Genomic DNA, 25,124 nt, shown 5'->3' with positions numbered 1-25,124 from the left:
CCTGTAACATCTTATTACAGTAACCCGGCTCCTGATCCTCTTATTACCATGTAATATCTTATTACAGTAACCCGGCTCCTGATCCTCTTATTACCCCTGTAATATCTTATAACAGTAACCCAGCTCCTGAGCCTCTTATTACCCTGTAACATCTTATTACAGTAACCCGACACCTGATCCTCTTATTACACTGTAACCTCTTATTACAGTAACCCGACTCCTGATCCTCTTATTACCCTGTAACTTCTTATTACAGTAACCCGGGTCCTGATCCTCTTATTACCCCTGTAACATCTTATTACAGTACCCTGGCACCTGATCCTCTTATTACCATGTAACATCTTATTACAGTAACCCGGCTCCTGACCCTCTTATTACCCTGTAACATCTTATTACAGTAACCCGACTCCTGATCCTCTTATTACCCCTGTAAGACCTTATTACAGTAACCCGGCTCCTGAGCCTCTTATTACCCTATAACATCTTATTACAGTAACCCGGCTCCTCTGCCTCTTATTACCCTGTAACATCTTATTACAGTAACCCGGCTCCTCATCCTCTTATTACCCCTGTAACATCTTATTACAGTAACCCGGCTCCTGAGCCTCTTATTACCCTGTAACATCTTATTACAGTAACCCGGCCCCTGATCCTCTTATTACCCTGTAACATCTTATTACCCTGTAACATCTTATTACAGTAACCTGGCTCCTGATCCTCTTATTACCCTGTAATATCTTATTACAGTAACCCGGCTCCTGATCCTCTTATTACCCTGTAATATCTTATTACAATAACCCGGCTCCTGATCCTCTTATTACCCTGTAACATCTTATTACAGTAACCCCGCTCCTGAGCCTCTTATTACCCTGTAACATCTTATTACAGTAACCCGGCTCTTGATCCTCTTATTACCCCTGTAACATCTTATTACAGTACCCTGGCTCCTGATCCTCTTATTACCATGTAACATCTTATTACAGTAACCCGGCTCCTGACCCTCTTATTACCCCTGTAACACCTTATTACAGTAACCCGGCTCCTGAGCCTCTTATTACCCTGTAACATCTTATTACAGTAACCCGGCTCCTCTGCCTCTTATTACCCTGTAACATCTTATTACAGTAACCCGGCTCCTCATCCTCTTATTACCCCTGTAACATCTTATTACAGTAACCCGGCTCCTGAGCCTCTTATTACCCTGTAACATCTTATTACCCTGTAACATCTTATTACAGTAACCTGGCTCCTGATCCTCTTATTACCCTGTAATATCTTATTACAGTAACCCGGCTCCTGATCCTCTTATTACCCTGTAATATCTTATTACAATAACCCGGCTCCTGATCCTCTTATTACCCTGTAACATCTTATTACAGTAACCCCGCTCCTGAGCCTCTTATTACCCTGTAACATCTTATTACAGTAACCCGGCTCCTGGTCCTCTTATTACAGTAACCCGGCTCTTGATCCTCTTATTACCCCTGTAACATCTTATTACAGTAACCCCGCTCCTGAGCCTCTTATTACCCTGTAACATCTTATTACAGTAACCCGGCTCCTGGTCCTCTTATTACAGTAACCCGGCTCTTGATCCTCTTATTACCCCTGTAACATCTTATTACAGTACCCTGGCTCCTGATCCTCTTATTACCATGTAACATCTTATTACAGTAACCCGGCTCCTGACCCTCTTATTACCCTGTAACATCTTATTACAGTAACCCGACTCCTGATCCTCTTATTACCCCTGTAACACCTTATTACAGTAACCCGGCTCCTGAGCCTCTTATTACCCTGTAACATCTTATTACAGTAACCCCGCTCCTGAGCCTCTTATTACCCTGTAACATCTTATTACAGTAACCCGGCTCTTGATCCTCTTATTACCCCTGTAACATCTTATTACAGTACCCTGGCTCCTGATCCTCTTATTACCATGTAACATCTTATTACAGTAACCCGGCTCCTGACCCTCTTATTACCCCTGTAACACCTTATTACAGTAACCCGGCTCCTGAGCCTCTTATTACCCTGTAACATCTTATTACAGTAACCCGGCTCCTCTGCCTCTTATTACCCTGTAACATCTTATTACAGTAACCCGGCTCCTCATCCTCTTATTACCCCTGTAACATCTTATTACAGTAACCCGGCTCCTGAGCCTCTTATTACCCTGTAACATCTTATTACCCTGTAACATCTTATTACAGTAACCTGGCTCCTGATCCTCTTATTACCCTGTAATATCTTATTACAGTAACCCGGCTCCTGATCCTCTTATTACCCTGTAATATCTTATTACAATAACCCGGCTCCTGATCCTCTTATTACCCTGTAACATCTTATTACAGTAACCCCGCTCCTGAGCCTCTTATTACCCTGTAACATCTTATTACAGTAACCCGGCTCCTGGTCCTCTTATTACAGTAACCCGGCTCTTGATCCTCTTATTACCCCTGTAACATCTTATTACAGTAACCCCGCTCCTGAGCCTCTTATTACCCTGTAACATCTTATTACAGTAACCCGGCTCCTGGTCCTCTTATTACAGTAACCCGGCTCTTGATCCTCTTATTACCCCTGTAACATCTTATTACAGTACCCTGGCTCCTGATCCTCTTATTACCATGTAACATCTTATTACAGTAACCCGGCTCCTGACCCTCTTATTACCCTGTAACATCTTATTACAGTAACCCGACTCCTGATCCTCTTATTACCCCTGTAACACCTTATTACAGTAACCCGGCTCCTGAGCCTCTTATTACCCTGTAACATCTTATTACAGTAACCCGGCTCCTCTGCCTCTTATTACCCTGTAACATCTTATTACAGTAACCCGGCTCCTCATCCTCTTATTACCCCTGTAACATCTTATTACAGTAACCCGGCTCCTGAGCCTCTTATTACCCTGTAACATCTTATTACAGTAACCCGGCCCCTGATCCTCTTATTACCCTGTAACATCTTATTACCCTGTAACATCTTATTACAGTAACCTGGCTCCTGATCCTCTTATTACCCTGTAATATCTTATTACAGTAACCCGGCTCCTGATCCTCTTAATACCCTGTAATATCTTATTACAATAACCCGGCTCCTGATCCTCTTATTACCCTGTAACATCTTATTACAGTAACCCCGCTCCTGAGCCTCTTATTACCCTGTAACATCTTATTACAGTAACCCGGCTCCTGGTCCTCTTATTACAGTAACCCGGCTCTTGATCCTCTTATTACCCCTGTAACATCTTATTATAGTAACCCGACTCCTGATCCTCTTATTACCCTGTAACATCTTATTACAGTAACCCGGCTCTTGATCTTCTTATTACCATGTAACATCTTATTACAATAACCCGGCTCCTGATCCTCTTTTTACAGTAACCCGGCTCCTGAGCCTCTTGTTACCCTGTAATACCTTATTACAGTAACCCGGCTCCTGATCCTCTTATAACCCCTGTAACATCTAATTACAGTAACCCGGCTCCTGATCTTCTTATTACCCCTGTAACATCTTATTACAATAACCCGGCTCCTGATCCTCTTATTACCCTGTAATATCTTATTACAGTAAACCGGCTCCTGATCCTTTTATTACCCTGTAACATCTTATTACAGTAACCCGGCTCCTGATCCTCTTATGACCCTGTAATATCTTATTATAGTAACTCGGCTCCTGATCCTCTTATTACCCTGTAACATCTTATTACAGTAACCCAGCTCCTGATCCTCTTATTACCCTGTAATATCTTATTATAGTAACCCGGCTCCTGATCCTCTTATTACCCCTATAACATCTTATAACAGTAACCCGGCTCCTGAGCCTCTTATTACCCCTGTAACATCTTATTACAGAAACCTGGCTCCTTAGCCTCTTATTACCCTGTAACATTTTATTATAGTAACCCGACTCCTAATCCTCTTATAACCCGGTAACCTCTTATTACAGTAACCCGACTCCTGATCCTCTTATTACCCTGTAACTTCTTATTACAGTAAACCGGCTCCTGATCCTCTTTTTACCCTGTAATATCTTATTACAGTAACGCGACTCCTAAGCCTCATATTACCCTGTAACATCTTATTACAGTAACCCAGCTCCTGATCCTCTTATTACCATGTAACATCTTATTACAGTAACCCGGCTCCTGAACCTCTTATCCCTGTAACATCTTATTACAGTAACCCGACTCCTGAGCCTCTTATTACCCTGTAACATCTTATTACAGTAACCCGGCTCCTGATCCTCTTATTACCCTGTAATATCTTATTACAGTAACCCGGCTCCTGATCCTCTTATTACCCTTTAACATCTTATTATAGTAACCCGGCCCGTGATCTTCTTTTTACCCTGTAACATCTTATTACAGTAACCCGGCTCCTTAGCCTCTTATTACCCTGTAACATCTTATTACAGTAACCCGGCTCCTGATCCTCTTATTACCCTGTAACATCTTATTACAGTAACCCAGCTCCTGAGCCTCTTATTACCTTGTAACATCTTATTACAGTAACCCGGCTCCTGATCCTCTTATTAGCATGTAATATCTTATTACAGTAACCCGGCTCCTGATCCTCTTATTACCCTGTAACTTCTTATTACAGTAACCCGGATCCTGATCCTCTTATTACCCTGTAACATCTTATTACAGGAACCCGGCTCCTGATCCTCTTATTGCCCCTGTAACCTGTTACATCTTATTGCAGTAACCCGACTCCTGATCCTCTTATTACCCCTGTAACATCTTATTATAGTAACCCGACTCCTGATCCTCTTATTACCCTGTAACATCTTATTACAGTAACCCGGCTCCTGATTCTCTTATTACCCCTGTAACATCTTATAACAGTAACCAGGCTCTTGAGCCTCTTATTACCCCTGTAACATCTTATTACAGAAACCTGGCTCCTTAGCCTCTTATTACCCTGTAACATTTTATTACAGTAACCCGATTCCTGATCCTCTTATAACCCGGTAACCTCTTATTACAGTAACCCGACTCCTGATACTCTTATTACCCTGTAACTTCTTATTACAGTAACCCGGCTCCTGATCCTCTTTTTATCTTGTAATATCTTTTTACAGTAACGCGACTCCTAAGCCTCATATTACCCTGTAACATCTTATTACAGTAACCCAGCTCCTGATCCTCTTATTACCATGTAACATCTTATTACAGTAACCCGGCTCCTGAACCTCTTATCCCTGTAACATCTTATTACAGTAACCCGGCTCCTGAGCCTCTTATTACCCTGTAACATCTTATTACAGTAACCCGGCTCCTGATCCTCTTATTACCCTGTAACATCTTATTACAGGAACCCGGCTACTGATCCTCTTATTGCCCCTGTAACCTGTTACATCTTATTGCAGTAACCCGGCTCCTTAGCCTCTTATTACCCTGTAACATCTTATTACAGTAACATGGCTCCTGAGCCTCTTATTACCCTTTAACATCTTATTATAGTAACCCGGCCCGTGATCTTCTTATTACCCTGTAACATCTTATTACAGTAACCCGACACCTGATCCTCTTATTACACTGTAACCTCTTATTACAGTAACCCGACTACTGATCCTCTTATTACCATGTAACATCTTATTTCAGTAACCTTGGCTCCTGAGCCTCTTATTACCCTGTAAAATCTTATTACAGTAACCCGGCTCCTGAGCCTCTTATTACCTCTGTAACATCTTATTACATAAACCCGGCTCCTTAGCCTCTTATTACCCTGTAACATCTTATTACAGTAACCCGACAGCTGATCCTCTTATTACACTGTAACCTCTTATTACAGTAACCCGACTCCTGATCCTCTTATTACCCTGTAACTTCTTATTACAGTAAACCGGCTCCTGATCCTCTTATTACCCCTGTAACATCTTATCACAGTAACCCGGCTCCTGAGCCTCTTATTACCCCTGTAACATCTTATTACAGAAACCCGGCTCCTTAGCCTCTTATTACCCTGTAACATCTTATTACAGTAACCCGACAGCTGATCCTCTTATTACACTGTAACCTCTTATTACAGTAACCCGACTCCTGATCCTCTTATTACCCTGTAACTTCTTATTACAGTAAACCGGCTCCTGATCCTCTTATTACCCCTGTAACATCTTATCACAGTAACCCATCTCCTGAGCCTCTTATTACCCCTGTAACATCTTATTACAGAAACCCGGCTCCTTAGCCTCTTATTACCCTGTAACATCTTATTACAGTAACCCGGCTCCTGAGCCTCTTATTACCCTGTAACATCTTATTACAGTAACCCGACAGCTGATCCTCTTATTACACTGTAACCTCTTATTACAGTAACCCGACTCCTGATCCTCTTATTACCCTGTAACTTCTTATTACAGTAACCCGACAGCTGATCCTCTTATTACACTGTAACGTCTTATTACAGTAACCCGACTCCTGATCCTCTTATTACCCTGTAACTTCTTATTACAGTAAACCGTCTCCTGATCCTCTTATTACCCCTGTAACATCTTATCACAGTAACCCGGCTCCTGAGCCTCTTATTACCCCTGTAACATCTTATTACAGAAACCCGGCTCCTTAGCCTCTTATTACCCTGTAACATCTTATTACAGTAACCCGACAGCTGATCCTCTTATTACACTGTAACCTCTTATTACAGTAACCCGACTCCTAATCCTCTTATTACCCTGTAACTTCTTATTACAGTAACCCGGCTCCTGATCCTCTTATTACCCCTGTAACATCTTATAACAGTAACCCAGCTCCTGAGCCTTTTATTACCCCTGTAACATCTTATTACAGAAACCCGGCTCCTTAGCCTCTTATTACCCTGTAACATCTTATTACAGTAACCCGGCTCCTGAGCCTCTTATTACCCCTGTAACATCTTATTACAGAAACCCGGCTCCTTAGCCTCTTATTACCCTGTAACATCTTATTACAGTAACCCGACTCCTGATCCTCTTATTACCCTGTAACTTCTTATTACAGTAAACCGTCTCCTGATCCTCTTATTACCCCTGTAACATCTTATCACAGTAACCCGGCTCCTGAGCCTCTTATTACCCCTGTAACATCTTATTACAGAAACCCGGCTCCTTAGCCTCTTATTACCCTGTAACATCTTATTACAGTAACCCGACAGCTGATCCTCTTATTACACTGTAACCTCTTATTACAGTAACCCGACTCCTAATCCTCTTATTACCCTGTAACTTCTTATTACAGTAACCCGGCTCCTGATCCTCTTATTACCCCTGTAACATCTTATAACAGTAACCCAGCTCCTGAGCCTTTTATTACCCCTGTAACATCTTATTACAGAAACCCGGCTCCTTAGCCTCTTATTACCCTGTAACATCTTATTACAGTAACCCGGCTCCTGAGCCTCTTATTACCCCTGTAACATCTTATTACAGAAACAAGGCTCCTTAGCCTCTTATTACCCTGTAACATCTTATTACAGTAACCCGACACCTGATCCTCTTATTACCCTGTAACTTCTTATTACAGTAACCCGGCTCCTGATCCTCTTATTACCCTGTAACATCTTATTACAAGAACCCGGCTCCTGATCCTCTTATTGCCCCTGTTACATCTTATTGCAGTAACCCGACTCCTGATCCTTTTATTACAGTAACCCGGCCCGTGATCTTATTACCCTGTAACATCTTATTACAGTAACCCGGCTCCTTAGCCTCTTATTACCCTGTAACATCTTATTACAGTACCCCGGCTCCTGATCCTCTTATTACCCTGTAACATCTTATTACAGTAACCCGGCTCCTGATCCTCTTATTACCCCTGTAACATCTTATTACAGTAACCCGGCTCCTGATCCTCTTCTTACCCTGTAACATCTTATTACAGTAACCCGACAGCTGATCCTCTTATTACACTGTAACCTCTTATTACAGTAACCCGACTCCTGATCCTCTTATTACCCTGTAACTTCTTATTACAGTAAACCGGCTCCTGATCCTCTTATTACCCCTGTAACATCTTATCACAGTAACCCGGCTCCTGAGCCTCTTATTACCCCTGTAACATCTTATTACAGAAACAAGGCTCCTTAGCCTCTCATTACCCTGTAACATCTTATTACAGTAACCCGACACCTGATCCTCTTATTACCCTGTAACTTCTTATTACAGTAACCCGGCTCCTGATCCTCTTATTACCCTGTAACATCTTATTACAGGAACCCGGCTCCTGATCCTCTTATTGCCCCTGTTACATCTTATTGCAGTAACCCGACTCCTGATCCTCTTATTACAGTAACCCGGCCTGTGATCTTCTTATTACCCTGTAACATCTTATTACAGTAACCCGGCTCCTTAGCCTCTTATTACCCTGTAACATCTTATTACAGTAACCCGGCTCCTGATCCTCTTATTACCCTGTAACATCTTATTACAGTAACCCGGCTCCTGATCCTCTTATTACCCCTGTAACATCTTATTACAGTAACCCGGCTCCTCAGCCTCTTATTACCCTGTAACTTCTTATTACAGTAACCCGGCTCCTGATCCTCTTATTACCCTGTAACATCTTATTACAGGAACCCGGCTCCTGATCCTCTTATTGCCCCTGTTACATCTTATTGCAGTAACCCGACTCCTGATCCTTTTATTACAGTAACCCGGCCCGTGATCTTATTACCCTGTAACATCTTATTACAGTAACCCGGCTCCTTAGCCTCTTATTACCCTGTAACATCTTATTACAGTACCCCGGCTCCTGATCCTCTTATTACCCTGTAACATCTTATTACAGTAACCCGGCTCCTGATCCTCTTATTACCCCTGTAACATCTTATTACAGTAACCCGGCTCCTCAGCCTCTTATTACCCCTGTAACATCTTATCACAGTAACCCGGCTCTTGAGCCTCTTATTACCCCTGTAACATCTTATTACAGGAACCCGGCTCCTGATCCTCTTATTGCCCCTGTAACCTGTTACATCTTATTGCAGTAACCCGACTCCTGATCCTCTTATTACCCCTGTAACATCTTATTATAGTAACCCGACTCCTGATCCTCTTCTTACCCTGTAACATCTTATTACAGTAACTCGGCTCGTGATCCTCTTATTACCATGTAACATCTTATTACAGTAACCCGGCTCCTGATCCTCTTATTACCCTGTAACATCTTATTACAGTAACCCGGCTCCTGATCCACTTATTACCCTGTAACTTCTTATTACAGTAAACCGGCTCCTGATCCTCTTATTACCCCTGTAACATCTTATCACAGTAACCCGGCTCCTGAGCCTCTTATTACCCCTGTAACATCTTATTACAGAAACAAGGCTCCTTAGCCTCTCATTACCCTGTAACATCTTATTACAGTAACCCGACACCTGATCCTCTTATTACCCTGTAACTTCTTATTACAGTAACCCGGCTCCTGATCCTCTTATTACCCTGTAACATCTTATTACAGGAACCCGGCTCCTGATCCTCTTATTGCCCCTGTTACATCTTATTGCAGTAACCCGACTCCTGATCCTCTTATTACAGTAACCCGGCCTGTGATCTTCTTATTACCCTGTAACATCTTATTACAGTAACCCGGCTCCTTAGCCTCTTATTACCCTGTAACATCTTATTACAGTAACCCGGCTCCTGATCCTCTTATTACCCTGTAACATCTTATTACAGTAACCCGGCTCCTGATCCTCTTATTACCCCTGTAACATCTTATTATAGTAACCCGACTCCTGATCCTCTTATTACCCTGTAACATCTTATTACAGTAACCCGGCTCCTGATCCTCTTATTACCCTGTAACATCTTATTACAGTAACCCGGCTCCTGATCCTCTTATTACCCCTGTAACATCTTATTACAGTAACCCGGCTCCTGATCCTCTTATTACCCTGTAACATCTTATTACAGTAACCCGGCTCCTCAGCCTCTTATTACCCCTGTAACATCTTATCACAGTAACCCGGCTCTTGAGCCTCTTATTACCCCTGTAACATCTTATTACAGTAACCCGGTTCCTGATCCTCTTATTACCCCTGTAACATCTTATTACAGTAACCCATCTCCTGATCCTCTTATTACCCTGTAACATCTTATTACAGTAACCCGGCTCCTGATCCTCTTATTACCCTGTAACATTTTATTACAGTAATCCGGCTCCTGAGCCTCTTATTACCCTGTAACATCTTATTACAGTAACCTGGCTCCTGATCCTCTTATTACCCTGTAACATCTTATTACAGTAACCCAGCTCCTGAGCCTCTTATTACCCTGTAACATCTTATTACAGTAAGGGTATGTGCACACACACTAATTACGTCCGTAATTGACGGACGTATTTCGGCCGCAAGTCCCGGACCGAACACAGTGCAAGGAGCCGGGCTCCTAGCATCATACTTATGTACGATGCTAGGAGTCACTGCCTCGCTGCAGGACAACTGTCCCGTACTGTAAACATGATTACACTACGGGACAGTTGTCCTGCAGCGAGGCAGGGACTCCTAGCATCGTACATAAGTATGATGCTAGGAGCCCGGCTCCTTGCACTGTGTTCGGTCCGGGACTTGCGGCCGAAATACGTCCGTCAATTACGGACGTAAATAGTGTGTGTGCACATACCCTAACCCGGCTCCTGATCCTCTTATTACCATGTAATATTTTATTACAGTAACCCGGGTCCTGATCCTATTATTACCCCTGTAACATCTAATAACAGTAACCCAGCTCCTGAGCCTTTTATTACCCCTGTAACATCTTATTACAGAAACCAGGCTCCTTAGCCTCTTATTACCCTGTAACATCTTATTACAGTAACCCGACACCTGATCCTCTTATTACACTGTAACCTCTTATTACAGTAACCCGACTCCTGATCCTCTTATTACCCTGTAACTTCTTATTACAGTAACCCGGCTCCTGATCCTCTTATTACCCTGTAATATCTTATTACAGCAACCCGGCTCCTGATCCTCTTATTACCCTGTAATATCTTATTACAGTAACCCGGCTCCTGATCCTCTTATTAACCTGTAACATCTTATTACAGTAACCCAGCTCCTTATCCTCTTATTACCCTGTAATATCTTATTACAGTAACCCGGCTTGTTAGCCTCTTATTACCCTGTAACAACTTCTTACAGTAACCCGACTCCTGATCCTCTTATTACCCTGTAATATCTTATTACAGTAACCCTGCTCCTGATCCTCTTATTACCCTGTAATATCTTATTACAGTAACCCGGCTCCTGATCCTCTTATTACTCTGTAACATCTTATTACAGTAACCCGGCTCCTGATCCTCTTATTACCCTGTAACATCTTATTACAGTAACCCGGCTCCAGATCCTCTTATTACCCTGTAACATCTTATTACAGTACCCTGGCTCCTGATCCTCTTATTACCATGTAACATCTTATTACAGTAACCCGGCTCCTGAGCCTCTTATTACCCCTGTAACATCTTATTACAGAAACCTGGCTCCTTAGCCTCTTATTACCCTGTAACATTTTATTACAGTAACCCAACTCCTGATCCTCTTATAACCCGGTAACCACTTATTACAGTAACCCGACTCCTGATCCTCTTATTACCCTGTTACTTCTTATTACAGTAACCCGGCTCCTGATCCTCTTATTAACCTGTAACATCTTATTACAGTAACCCAGCTCCTTATCCTCTTATTACCCTGTAATATCTTATTACAGTAACCCGGCTTGTTAGCCTCTTATTACCCTGTAACAACTTCTTACAGTAACCCGACTCCTGATCCTCTTATTACCCTGTAATATCTTATTACAGTAACCCTGCTCCTGATCCTCTTATTACCCTGTAATATCTTATTACAGTAACCCGGCTCCTGATCCTCTTATTACTCTGTAACATCTTATTACAGTAACCCGGCTCCTGATCCTCTTATTACCCTGTAACATCTTATTACAGTAACCCGGCTCCAGATCCTCTTATTACCCTGTAACATCTTATTACAGTACCCTGGCTCCTGATCCTCTTATTACCATGTAACATCTTATTACAGTAACCCGGCTCCTGAGCCTCTTATTACCCCTGTAACATCTTATTACAGAAACCTGGCTCCTTAGCCTCTTATTACCCTGTAACATTTTATTACAGTAACCCGACTCCTGATCCTCTTATAACCCGGTAACCACTTATTACAGTAACCCGACTCCTGATCCTCTTATTACCCTGTTACTTCTTATTACAGTAACCCGGCTCCTGATCCTCTTTTTACCCTGTAATATCTTATTATAGTAACGCGACTCCTAAGCCTCATATTACCCTGTAACATCTTATTACAGTAACCCAGCTCCTGATCCTCTTATTACCCTGTAACATCTTATTACAGTAACCCGGCTCCTGATCCTCTTATTACCCTGTAATATCTTATTATAGTAACCCGGCTCCTGATCCTCTTATTACCCTTTAACATCTTATTATAGTAACCCGGCCCGTGATCTTCTTATTACCCTGTAACGTCCTATTACAGTAACCCGGCTCCTGATCCTCTTATTACCCTGTAACATCTTATTACAGTAACCCGGCTCCTTAGCCTCTTATTACCCTGTAACATCTTATTACAGTAACCCGACACCTGATCCTCTTATTACACTGTAACATCTTATTACAGTAACCCAGCTCCTGATCCTCTTATTACCCTGTAACCTCTTATTACAGTAACCCGGCCCGTGATCTTCTTATTACCCTGTAACATCTTATTACAGTAACCCGGCTCCTGATCCTCTTATAACCCGGTAACCACTTATTACAGTAACCCGACTCCTGATCCTCTTATTACCCTTTAATATCTTATTATAGTAACGCGACTCCTAAGCCTCATATTACCCTGTAACATCTTATTACAGTAACCCAGCTCCTGATCCTCTTATTACCATGTAACATCTTATTACAGTAACCCGGCTCCTGATCCTCTTATTACCCTGTAACATCTTATTATAGCAACCCGGCTCCTGAACCTCTTATCCCTGTAACATCTTATTACAGTAACCCGGCTCCTGAGCCTCTTATTACCCTGTAACATCTTATTACAGTAACCCGGCTCCTGATCCTCTTATTACCCTGTAATATCTTATTATAGTAACCCGGCTCCTGATCCTCTTATTACCCTTTAACATCTTATTATAGTAACCCGGCCCGTGATCTTCTTATTACCCTGTAACGTCCTATTACAGTAACCCGGCTCCTGATCCCCTTATTACCCTGTAACATCTTATTACAGTAACCCGGCTCCTTAGCCTCTTATTACCCTGTAACATCTTATTACAGTAACCCGACAGCTGATCCTCTTATTACACTGTAACCTCTTATTACAGTAACCCGACTCCTGATCCTCTTATTACCCTGTAACTTCTTATTACAGTAACCCGACAGCTGATCCTCTTATTACACTGTAACGTCTTATTACAGTAACCCGACTCCTGATCCTCTTATTACCCTGTAACTTCTTATTACAGTAAACCGTCTCCTGATCCTCTTATTACCCCTGTAACATCTTATCACAGTAACCCGGCTCCTGAGCCTCTTATTACCCCTGTAACATCTTATTACAGAAACCCGGCTCCTTAGCCTCTTATTACCCTGTAACATCTTATTACAGTAACCCGACAGCTGATCCTCTTATTACACTGTAACCTCTTATTACAGTAACCCGACTCCTAATCCTCTTATTACCCTGTAACTTCTTATTACAGTAACCCGGCTCCTGATCCTCTTATTACCCCTGTAACATCTTATAACAGTAACCCAGCTCCTGAGCCTTTTATTACCCCTGTAACATCTTATTACAGAAACCCGGCTCCTTAGCCTCTTATTACCCTGTAACATCTTATTACAGTAACCCGGCTCCTGAGCCTCTTATTACCCCTGTAACATCTTATTACAGAAACCCGGCTCCTTAGCCTCTTATTACCCTGTAACATCTTATTACAGTAACCCGACTCCTGATCCTCTTATTACCCTGTAACTTCTTATTACAGTAAACCGTCTCCTGATCCTCTTATTACCCCTGTAACATCTTATCACAGTAACCCGGCTCCTGAGCCTCTTATTACCCCTGTAACATCTTATTACAGAAACCCGGCTCCTTAGCCTCTTATTACCCTGTAACATCTTATTACAGTAACCCGACAGCTGATCCTCTTATTACACTGTAACCTCTTATTACAGTAACCCGACTCCTAATCCTCTTATTACCCTGTAACTTCTTATTACAGTAACCCGGCTCCTGATCCTCTTATTACCCCTGTAACATCTTATAACAGTAACCCAGCTCCTGAGCCTTTTATTACCCCTGTAACATCTTATTACAGAAACCCGGCTCCTTAGCCTCTTATTACCCTGTAACATCTTATTACAGTAACCCGGCTCCTGAGCCTCTTATTACCCCTGTAACATCTTATTACAGAAACAAGGCTCCTTAGCCTCTTATTACCCTGTAACATCTTATTACAGTAACCCGACACCTGATCCTCTTATTACCCTGTAACTTCTTATTACAGTAACCCGGCTCCTGATCCTCTTATTACCCTGTAACATCTTATTACAGGAACCCGGCTCCTGATCCTCTTATTGCCCCTGTTACATCTTATTGCAGTAACCCGACTCCTGATCCTTTTATTACAGTAACCCGGCCCGTGATCTTATTACCCTGTAACATCTTATTACAGTAACCCGGCTCCTTAGCCTCTTATTACCCTGTAACATCTTATTACAGTACCCCGGCTCCTGATCCTCTTATTACCCTGTAACATCTTATTACAGTAACCCGGCTCCTGATCCTCTTATTACCCCTGTAACATCTTATTACAGTAACCCGGCTCCTGATCCTCTTCTTACCCTGTAACATCTTATTACAGTAACCCGACAGCTGATCCTCTTATTACACTGTAACCTCTTATTACAGTAACCCGACTCCTGATCCTCTTATTACCCTGTAACTTCTTATTACAGTAAACCGGCTCCTGATCCTCTTATTACCCCTGTAACATCTTATCACAGTAACCCGGCTCCTGAGCCTCTTATTACCCCTGTAACATCTTATTACAGAAACAAGGCTCCTTAGCCTCTCATTACCCTGTAACATCTTATTACAGTAACCCGACACCTGATCCTCTTATTACCCTGTAACTTCTTATTACAGTAACCCGGCTCCTGATCCTCTTATTACCCTGTAACATCTTATTACAGGAACCCGGCTCCTGATCCTCTTATTGCCCCTGTTACATCTTATTGCAGTAACCCGACTCCTGATCCTCTTATTACAGTAACCCGGCCTGTGATCTTCTTATTACCCTGTAACATCTTATTACAGTAACCCGGCTCCTTAGCCTCTTATTACCCTGTAACATCTTATTACAGTAACCCGGCTCCTGATCCTCTTATTACCCTGTAACATCTTATTACAGTAACCCGGCTCCTGATCCTCTTATTACCCCTGTAACATCTTATTACAGTAACCCGGCTCCTCAGCCTCTTATTACCCTGTAACTTCTTATTACAGTAACCCGGCTCCTGATCCTCTTATTACCCTGTAACATCTTATTACAGGAACCCGGCTCCTGATCCTCTTATTGCCCCTGTTACATCTTATTGCAGTAACCCGACTCCTGATCCTTTTATTACAGTAACCCGGCCCGTGATCTTATTACCCTGTAACATCTTATTACAGTAACCCGGCTCCTTAGCCTCTTATTACCCTGTAACATCTTATTACAGTACCCCGGCTCCTGATCCTCTTATTACCCTGTAACATCTTATTACAGTAACCCGGCTCCTGATCCTCTTATTACCCCTGTAACATCTTATTACAGTAACCCGGCTCCTCAGCCTCTTATTACCCCTGTAACATCTTATCACAGTAACCCGGCTCTTGAGCCTCTTATTACCCCTGTAACATCTTATTACAGGAACCCGGCTCCTGATCCTCTTATTGCCCCTGTAACCTGTTACATCTTATTGCAGTAACCCGACTCCTGATCCTCTTATTACCCCTGTAACATCTTATTATAGTAACCCGACTCCTGATCCTCTTCTTACCCTGTAACATCTTATTACAGTAACTCGGCTCGTGATCCTCTTATTACCATGTAACATCTTATTACAGTAACCCGGCTCCTGATCCTCTTATTACCCTGTAACATCTTATTACAGTAACCCGGCTCCTGATCCACTTATTACCCTGTAACTTCTTATTACAGTAAACCGGCTCCTGATCCTCTTATTACCCCTGTAACATCTTATCACAGTAACCCGGCTCCTGAGCCTCTTATTACCCCTGTAACATCTTATTACAGAAACAAGGCTCCTTAGCCTCTCATTACCCTGTAACATCTTATTACAGTAACCCGACACCTGATCCTCTTATTACCCTGTAACTTCTTATTACAGTAACCCGGCTCCTGATCCTCTTATTACCCTGTAACATCTTATTACAGGAACCCGGCTCCTGATCCTCTTATTGCCCCTGTTACATCTTATTGCAGTAACCCGACTCCTGATCCTCTTATTACAGTAACCCGGCCTGTGATCTTCTTATTACCCTGTAACATCTTATTACAGTAACCCGGCTCCTTAGCCTCTTATTACCCTGTAACATCTTATTACAGTAACCCGGCTCCTGATCCTCTTATTACCCTGTAACATCTTATTACAGTAACCCGGCTCCTGATCCTCTTATTACCCCTGTAACATCTTATTATAGTAACCCGACTCCTGATCCTCTTATTACCCTGTAACATCTTATTACAGTAACCCGGCTCCTGATCCTCTTATTACCCTGTAACATCTTATTACAGTAACCCGGCTCCTGATCCTCTTATTACCCCTGTAACATCTTATTACAGTAACCCGGCTCCTGATCCTCTTATTACCCTGTAACATCTTATTACAGTAACCCGGCTCCTCAGCCTCTTATTACCCCTGTAACATCTTATCACAGTAACCCGGCTCTTGAGCCTCTTATTACCCCTGTAACATCTTATTACAGTAACCCGGTTCCTGATCCTCTTATTACCCCTGTAACATCTTATTACAGTAACCCATCTCCTGATCCTCTTATTACCCTGTAACATCTTATTACAGTAACCCGGCTCCTGATCCTCTTATTACCCTGTAACATTTTATTACAGTAATCCGGCTCCTGAGCCTCTTATTACCCTGTAACATCTTATTACAGTAACCTGGCTCCTGATCCTCTTATTACCCTGTAACATCTTATTACAGTAACCCAGCTCCTGAGCCTCTTATTACCCTGTAACATCTTATTACAGTAAGGGTATGTGCACACACACTAATTACGTCCGTAATTGACGGACGTATTTCGGCCGCAAGTCCCGGACCGAACACAGTGCAAGGAGCCGGGCTCCTAGCATCATACTTATGTACGATGCTAGGAGTCACTGCCTCGCTGCAGGACAACTGTCCCGTACTGTAAACATGATTACACTACGGGACAGTTGTCCTGCAGCGAGGCAGGGACTCCTAGCATCGTACATAAGTATGATGCTAGGAGCCCGGCTCCTTGCACTGTGTTCGGTCCGGGACTTGCGGCCGAAATACGTCCGTCAATTACGGACGTAAATAGTGTGTGTGCACATACCCTAACCCGGCTCCTGATCCTCTTATTACCATGTAATATTTTATTACAGTAACCCGGGTCCTGATCCTATTATTACCCCTGTAACATCTAATAACAGTAACCCAGCTCCTGAGCCTTTTATTACCCTGTAATATCTTATTACAGTAACCCGGCTTGTTAGCCTCTTATTACCCTGTAACAACTTCTTACAGTAACCCGACTCCTGATCCTCTTATTACCCTGTAATATCTTATTACAGTAACCCTGCTCCTGATCCTCTTATTACCCTGTAATATCTTATTACAGTAACCCGGCTCCTGATCCTCTTATTACTCTGTAACATCTTATTACAGTAACCCGGCTCCTGATCCTCTTATTACCCTGTAACATCTTATTACAGTAACCCGGCTCCAGATCCTCTTATTACCCTGTAACATCTTATTACAGTACCCTGGCTCCTGATCCTCTTATTACCATGTAACATCTTATTACAGTAACCCGGCTCCTGAGCCTCTTATTACCCCTGTAACATCTTATTACAGAAACCTGGCTCCTTAGCCTCTTATTACCCTGTAACATTTTATTACAGTAACCCGACTCCTGATCCTCTTATAACCCGGTAACCACTTATTACAGTAACCCGACTCCTGATCCTCTTATTACCCTGTTACTTCTTATTACAGTAACCCGGCTCCTGATCCTCTTATTAACCTGTAACATCTTATTACAGTAACCCAGCTCCTTATCCTCTTATTACCCTGTAATATCTTATTACAGTAACCCGGCTTGTTAGCCTCTTATTACCCTGTAACAACTTCTTACAGTAACCCGACTCCTGATCCTCTTATTACCCTGTAATATCTTATTACAGTAACCCTGCTCCTGATCCTCTTATTACCCTGTAATATCTTATTACAGTAACCCGGCTCCTGATCCTCTTATTACTCTGTAACATCTTATTACAGTAACCCGGCTCCTGATCCTCTTATTACCCTGTAACATCTTATTACAGTAACCCGGCTCCAGATCCTCTTATTACCCTGTAACATCTTATTACAGTACCCTGGCTCCTGATCCTCTTATTACCATGTAACATCTTATTACAGTAACCCGGCTCCTGAGCCTCTTATTACCCCTGTAACATCTTATTACAGAAACCTGGCTCCTTAGCCTCTTATTACCCTGTAACATTTTATTACAGTAACCCGACTCCTGATCCTCTTATAACCCGGTAACCACTTATTACAGTAACCCGACTCCTGATCCTCTTATTACCCTGTTACTTCTTATTACAGTAACCCGGCTCCTGATCCTCTTTTTACCCTGTAATATCTTATTATAGTAACGCGACTCCTAAGCCTCATATTACCCTGTAACATCTTATTACAGTAACCCAGCTCCTGATCCTCTTATTACCCTGTAACATCTTATTACAGTAACCCGGCTCCTGATCCTCTTATTACCCTGTAATATCTTATTATAGTAACCCGGCTCCTGATCCTCTTATTACCCTTTAACATCTTATTATAGTAACCCGGCCCGTGATCTTCTTATTACCCTGTAACGTCCTATTACAGTAACCCGGCTCCTGATCCTCTTATTACCCTGTAACATCTTATTACAGTAACCCGGCTCCTTAGCCTCTTATTACCCTGTAACATCTTATTACAGTAACCCGACACCTGATCCTCTTATTACACTGTAACCTCTTATTACAGTAACCCGACTCCTGATCCTCTTATTACCATGTAACATCTTATTACAGTAACCCGGCTCCTGATCCTCTTATTACAGTAACCCGGCCCGTGATCTTCTTATTACCCTGTAACATCTTATTACAGTAACCCGGCTCCTGATCCTCTTATAACCCGGTAACCACTTATTACAGTAACCCGACTCCTGATCCTCTTATTACCCTGTAATATCTTATTATAGTAACGCGACTCCTAAGCCTCATATTACCCTGTAACATCTTATTACAGTAACCCAGCTCCTGATCCTCTTATTACCATGTAACATCTTATTACAGTAACCCGGCTCCTGATCCTCTTATTACCCTGTAACATCTTATTATAGCAACCCGGCTCCTGAACCTCTTATCCCTGTAACATCTTATTACAGTAACCCGGCTCCTGAGCCTCTTATTACCCTGTAACATCTTATTACAGTAACCCGGCTCCTGATCCTCTTATTACCCTGTAATATCTTATTATAGTAACCCGGCTCCTGATCCTCTTATTACCCTTTAACATCTTATTATAGTAACCCGGCCCGTGATCTTCTTATTACCCTGTAACGTCCTATTACAGTAACCCGGCTCCTGATCCCCTTATTACCCTGTAACATCTTATTACAGTAACCCGGCTCCTTAGCCTCTTATTACCCTGTAACATCTTATTACAGTAACCCGACACCTGATCCTCTTATTACACTGTAACCTCTTATTACAGTAACCCGACTCCTGATCCTCTTATTACCATGTAACATCTTATTACAGTAACCCGGCTCCTGATCCTCTTATTACAGTAACCCGGCCCGTGATCTTCTTATTACCCTGTAACATCTTATTACAGTAACCCGGCTCCTTAGCCTCTTATTACCCTGTAACATCTTATTACAGTAACCCGGCTCCTGATCCTCTTATTACCCTGTAACATCTTATTACAGTAACCCAGCTCCTGATCCTCTTATTACCCCTGTAACATCTTATTACAGTAACCCATCTCCTGATCCTCTTATTACCCTGTAATATTTTATTACAGTAACCCGGCTCCTGAGCCTCTTATTACCCTGTAGCATCTTATTACAGTAACCCGGCTCCTGATCCTCTTATTACCCTGTAACATCTTATTACAGTAACCCAGCTCCTGAGCCTCTTATTACCTTGTAACATCTTATTACAGTAACCCGGCTCCTGATCCTCTTATTACCATGTAATATCTTATTACAGTAACCCGGCTCCTGATCCTCTTATTACCCCTGTAACATCTTATAACAGTAACCCAGCTCCTGAGCCTCTTATTACCCCTGTAACATCTTATTACAGAAACCAGGCTCCTTAGCCTCTTATTACCCTGTAACATCTTATTACAGTAACCCAACACCTGATCCTCTTATTACACTGTAACCTCTTATTACAGTAACCCGACTCCTGATCCTCTTATTACCCTTTAACTTCTTATTACAGTAAACCGGGTCCTGATCCTCTTATTACCCTGTAACATCTTTTTACAGGAACCCGGCTCCTGATCCTCTTATTGCCTCTGTAACCTGTTACATCTTATTGCAGTAACCCGACTCCTGATCCTCTTATTACCCTTTAACATCTTATTACAGTAACCCGGCCCGTGATCTTCTTATTACCCTGTAACATCTTATTACAGTAACCCGGCTCCTTAGCCCCTTATTACCCTGTAACATCTTATTACAGTAACCCGGCTCCTGATCCTCTTATTACCCTGTAACATCTTATTACAGTAATTTGGCTCCTGATCCTCTTATTACCCTGTAACATTTTATTACAGTAACCCGGCTCCTGAGCCTCTGATTACCCTGTAACATCTTATTACAGTAACCCAGCTCCTGAGCCTCTTATTACCCTGTAACATCTTATTACAGTAACCCAGCTCCTGAGCCTCTTATTACCCTGTAACATCTTATTACAGTAACCCGGCTCCTGATCCTCTTATTACCCTGTAATATCTTATTACAGTAACCCGGCTTGTTAGCCTCTTATTACCCTGTAACAACTTCTTACAGTAACCCGACTCCTGATCCTCTTATTACCCTGTAATATCTTATTACAGTAACCCTGCTCCTGATCCTCTTATTACCCTGTAATATCTTATTACAGTAACCCGGCTCCTGATCCTCTTATTACTCTGTAACATCTTATTACAGTAACCCGGCTCCTGATCCTCTTATTACCCTGTAACATCTTATTACAGTAACCCGGCTCCAGATCCTCTTATTACCCTGTAACATCTTATTACAGTACCCTGGCTCCTGATCCTCTTATTACCATGTAACATCTTATTACAGTAACCCGGCTCCTGAGCCTCTTATTACCCCTGTAACATCTTATTACAGAAACCTGGCTCCTTAGCCTCTTATTACCCTGTAACATTTTATTACAGTAACCCGACTCCTGATCCTCTTATAACCCGGTAACCACTTATTACAGTAACCCGACTCCTGATCCTCTTATTACCCTGTTACTTCTTATTACAGTAACCCGGCTCCTGATCCTCTTTTTACCCTGTAATATCTTATTATAGTAACGCGACTCCTAAGCCTCATATTACCCTGTAACATCTTATTACAGTAACCCAGCTCCTGATCCTCTTATTACCCTGTAACATCTTATTACAGTAACCCGGCTCCTGATCCTCTTATTACCCTGTAATATCTTATTATAGTAACCCGGCTCCTGATCCTCTTATTACCCTTTAACATCTTATTATAGTAACCCGGCCCGTGATCTTCTTATTACCCTGTAACGTCCTATTACAGTAACCCGGCTCCTGATCCTCTTATTACCCTGTAACATCTTATTACAGTAACCCGGCTCCTTAGCCTCTTATTACCCTGTAACATCTTATTACAGTAACCCGACACCTGATCCTCTTATTACACTGTAACCTCTTATTACAGTAACCCGACTCCTGATCCTCTTATTACCATGTAACATCTTATTACAGTAACCCGGCTCCTGATCCTCTTATTACAGTAACCCGGCCCGTGATCTTCTTATTACCCTGTAACATCTTATTACAGTAACCCGGCTCCTGATCCTCTTATAACCCGGTAACCACTTATTACAGTAACCCGACTCCTGATCCTCTTATTACCCTGTAATATCTTATTATAGTAACGCGACTCCTAAGCCTCATATTACCCTGTAACATCTTATTACAGTAACCCAGCTCCTGATCCTCTTATTACCATGTAACATCTTATTACAGTAACCCGGCTCCTGATCCTCTTATTACCCTGTAACATCTTATTATAGCAACCCGGCTCCTGAACCTCTTATCCCTGTAACATCTTATTACAGTAACCCGGCTCCTGAGCCTCTTATTACCCTGTAACATCTTATTACAGTAACCCGGCTCCTGATCCTCTTATTACCCTGTAATATCTTATTATAGTAACCCGGCTCCTGATCCTCTTATTACCCTTTAACATCTTATTATAGTAACCCGGCCCGTGATCTTCTTATTACCCTGTAACGTCCTATTACAGTAACCCGGCTCCTGATCCCCTTATTACCCTGTAACATCTTATTACAGTAACCCGGCTCCTTAGCCTCTTATTACCCTGTAACATCTTATTACAGTAACCCGACACCTGATCCTCTTATTACACTGTAACCTCTTATTACAGTAACCCGACTCCTGATCCTCTTATTACCATGTAACATCTTATTACAGTAACCCGGCTCCTGATCCTCTTATTACAGTAACCCGGCCCGTGATCTTCTTATTACCCTGTAACATCTTATTACAGTAACCCGGCTCCTTAGCCTCTTATTACCCTGTAACATCTTATTACAGTAACCCGGCTCCTGATCCTCTTATTACCCTGTAACATCTTATTACAGTAACCCAGCTCCTGATCCTCTTATTACCCCTGTAACATCTTATTACAGTAACCCATCTCCTGATCCTCTTATTACCCTGTAATATTTTATTACAGTAACCCGGCTCCTGAGCCTCTTATTACCCTGTAGCATCTTATTACAGTAACCCGGCTCCTGATCCTCTTATTACCCTGTAACATCTTATTACAGTAACCCAGCTCCTGAGCCTCTTATTACCTTGTAACATCTTATTACAGTAACCCGGCTCCTGATCCTCTTATTACCATGTAATATCTTATTACAGTAACCCGGCTCCTGATCCTCTTATTACCCCTGTAACATCTTATAACAGTAACCCAGCTCCTGAGCCTCTTATTACCCCTGTAACATCTTATTACAGAAACCAGGCTCCTTAGCCTCTTATTACCCTGTAACATCTTATTACAGTAACCCAACACCTGATCCTCTTATTACACTGTAACCTCTTATTACAGTAACCCGACTCCTGATCCTCTTATTACCCTTTAACTTCTTATTACAGTAAACCGGGTCCTGATCCTCTTATTACCCTGTAACATCTTTTTACAGGAACCCGGCTCCTGATCCTCTTATTGCCTCTGTAACCTGTTACATCTTATTGCAGTAACCCGACTCCTGATCCTCTTATTACCCTTTAACATCTTATTACAGTAACCCGGCCCGTGATCTTCTTATTACCCTGTAACATCTTATTACAGTAACCCGGCTCCTTAGCCCCTTATTACCCTGTAACATCTTATTACAGTAACCCGGCTCCTGATCCTCTTATTACCCTGTAACATCTTATTACAGTAATTTGGCTCCTGATCCTCTTATTACCCTGTAACATTTTATTACAGTAACCCGGCTCCTGAGCCTCTGATTACCCTGTAACATCTTATTACAGTAACCCAGCTCCTGAGCCTCTTATTACCCTGTAACATCTTATTACAGTAACCCAGCTCCTGAGCCTCTTATTACCCTGTAACATCTTATTACAGTAACCCGGCTCCTGATCCTCTTATTACCCTGTAATATCTTATTACAGTAACCCGGCTCCTGATCCTCTTAATACCCCTGTAACATCTTATAACAGTAACCCGGCTCCTGAGCCTCTTATTACCCCTGTAACATCTTATTACAGTAACCGGGGTCCGAATCCTCTTATTACCCTGTAACATCTTATTGCAGTAACCCGACTCCTGATCCTCTTATTACCCTTTAACATCTTATTACAGTAACCCGGCCCGTGATCTTCTTATTACCCTGTAACATCTTATTACAGTAACCCGGCACCTTAGCCTCTTATTACCCTGTAACATTTTATTACAGTAACCCGGCTCCTGAGCCTCTTATTACCCTGTAACATCTTATTACAGTAACCCGGCTCCTGATCCTCTTATTACCCTGTAACATCTTATTACAGTAACCCAGCTCCTGAGCCTCTTATTACCCTGTAATATCTTATTACAGTAACCCGGCTCCTGATCCTGTTATTACCCCTGTAACATCTTATAACAGTAACCCGGCTCCTGAGCCTCTTATTACCCCTGTAACATCTTATTACAGAAACCAGGCTCCTTAGCCTCTAATTACCCTGTAACATCTTATTACAGTAACCCGACTCCTGATCCTCTTATTACACTGTAACCTCTTATTACAGTAACCCGACTCCTGATCTTCTTATTACACTGTAACCTCTTATTACAGTAACCCGACTCCTGATCCTCTTATTACCCTGTAACATCTTATTACAGTAACCCGACACCTGATCCTCTTATTATACTGTAACCTCTTATTACAGTAACCCGACTCCTGATCCTCTTATTACCCTGTAACTTCTTATTACAGTAACCCGGGTCCTGATCCTCTTATTACCCTGTAACATCTTATTACAGGAACCCGACACCTGATCCTCTTATTAT

At 42.3% G+C, this 25,124-nt stretch overlaps 1 protein-coding gene across 3 annotated transcripts in view; it reads left to right on the top strand.

Annotated features, from left to right (window-relative positions):
- The window catches only part of PLPPR2 (phospholipid phosphatase related 2), a 42,990-nt gene that overhangs the window by 4,722 nt on the left and 13,144 nt on the right, over nt 1-25,124 (top strand). The window lies entirely within an intron of this gene.

Source organism: Rhinoderma darwinii, chromosome 3 (assembly GCF_050947455.1).
Source record: "Rhinoderma darwinii isolate aRhiDar2 chromosome 3, aRhiDar2.hap1, whole genome shotgun sequence".
In the NCBI taxonomy this organism is placed as follows: Eukaryota; Metazoa; Chordata; class Amphibia; order Anura; family Rhinodermatidae; genus Rhinoderma; species Rhinoderma darwinii.
The sequence above is the reverse complement of the archived record's forward strand: the minus strand, read 5'-3'. Positions and strand labels throughout refer to the sequence as shown.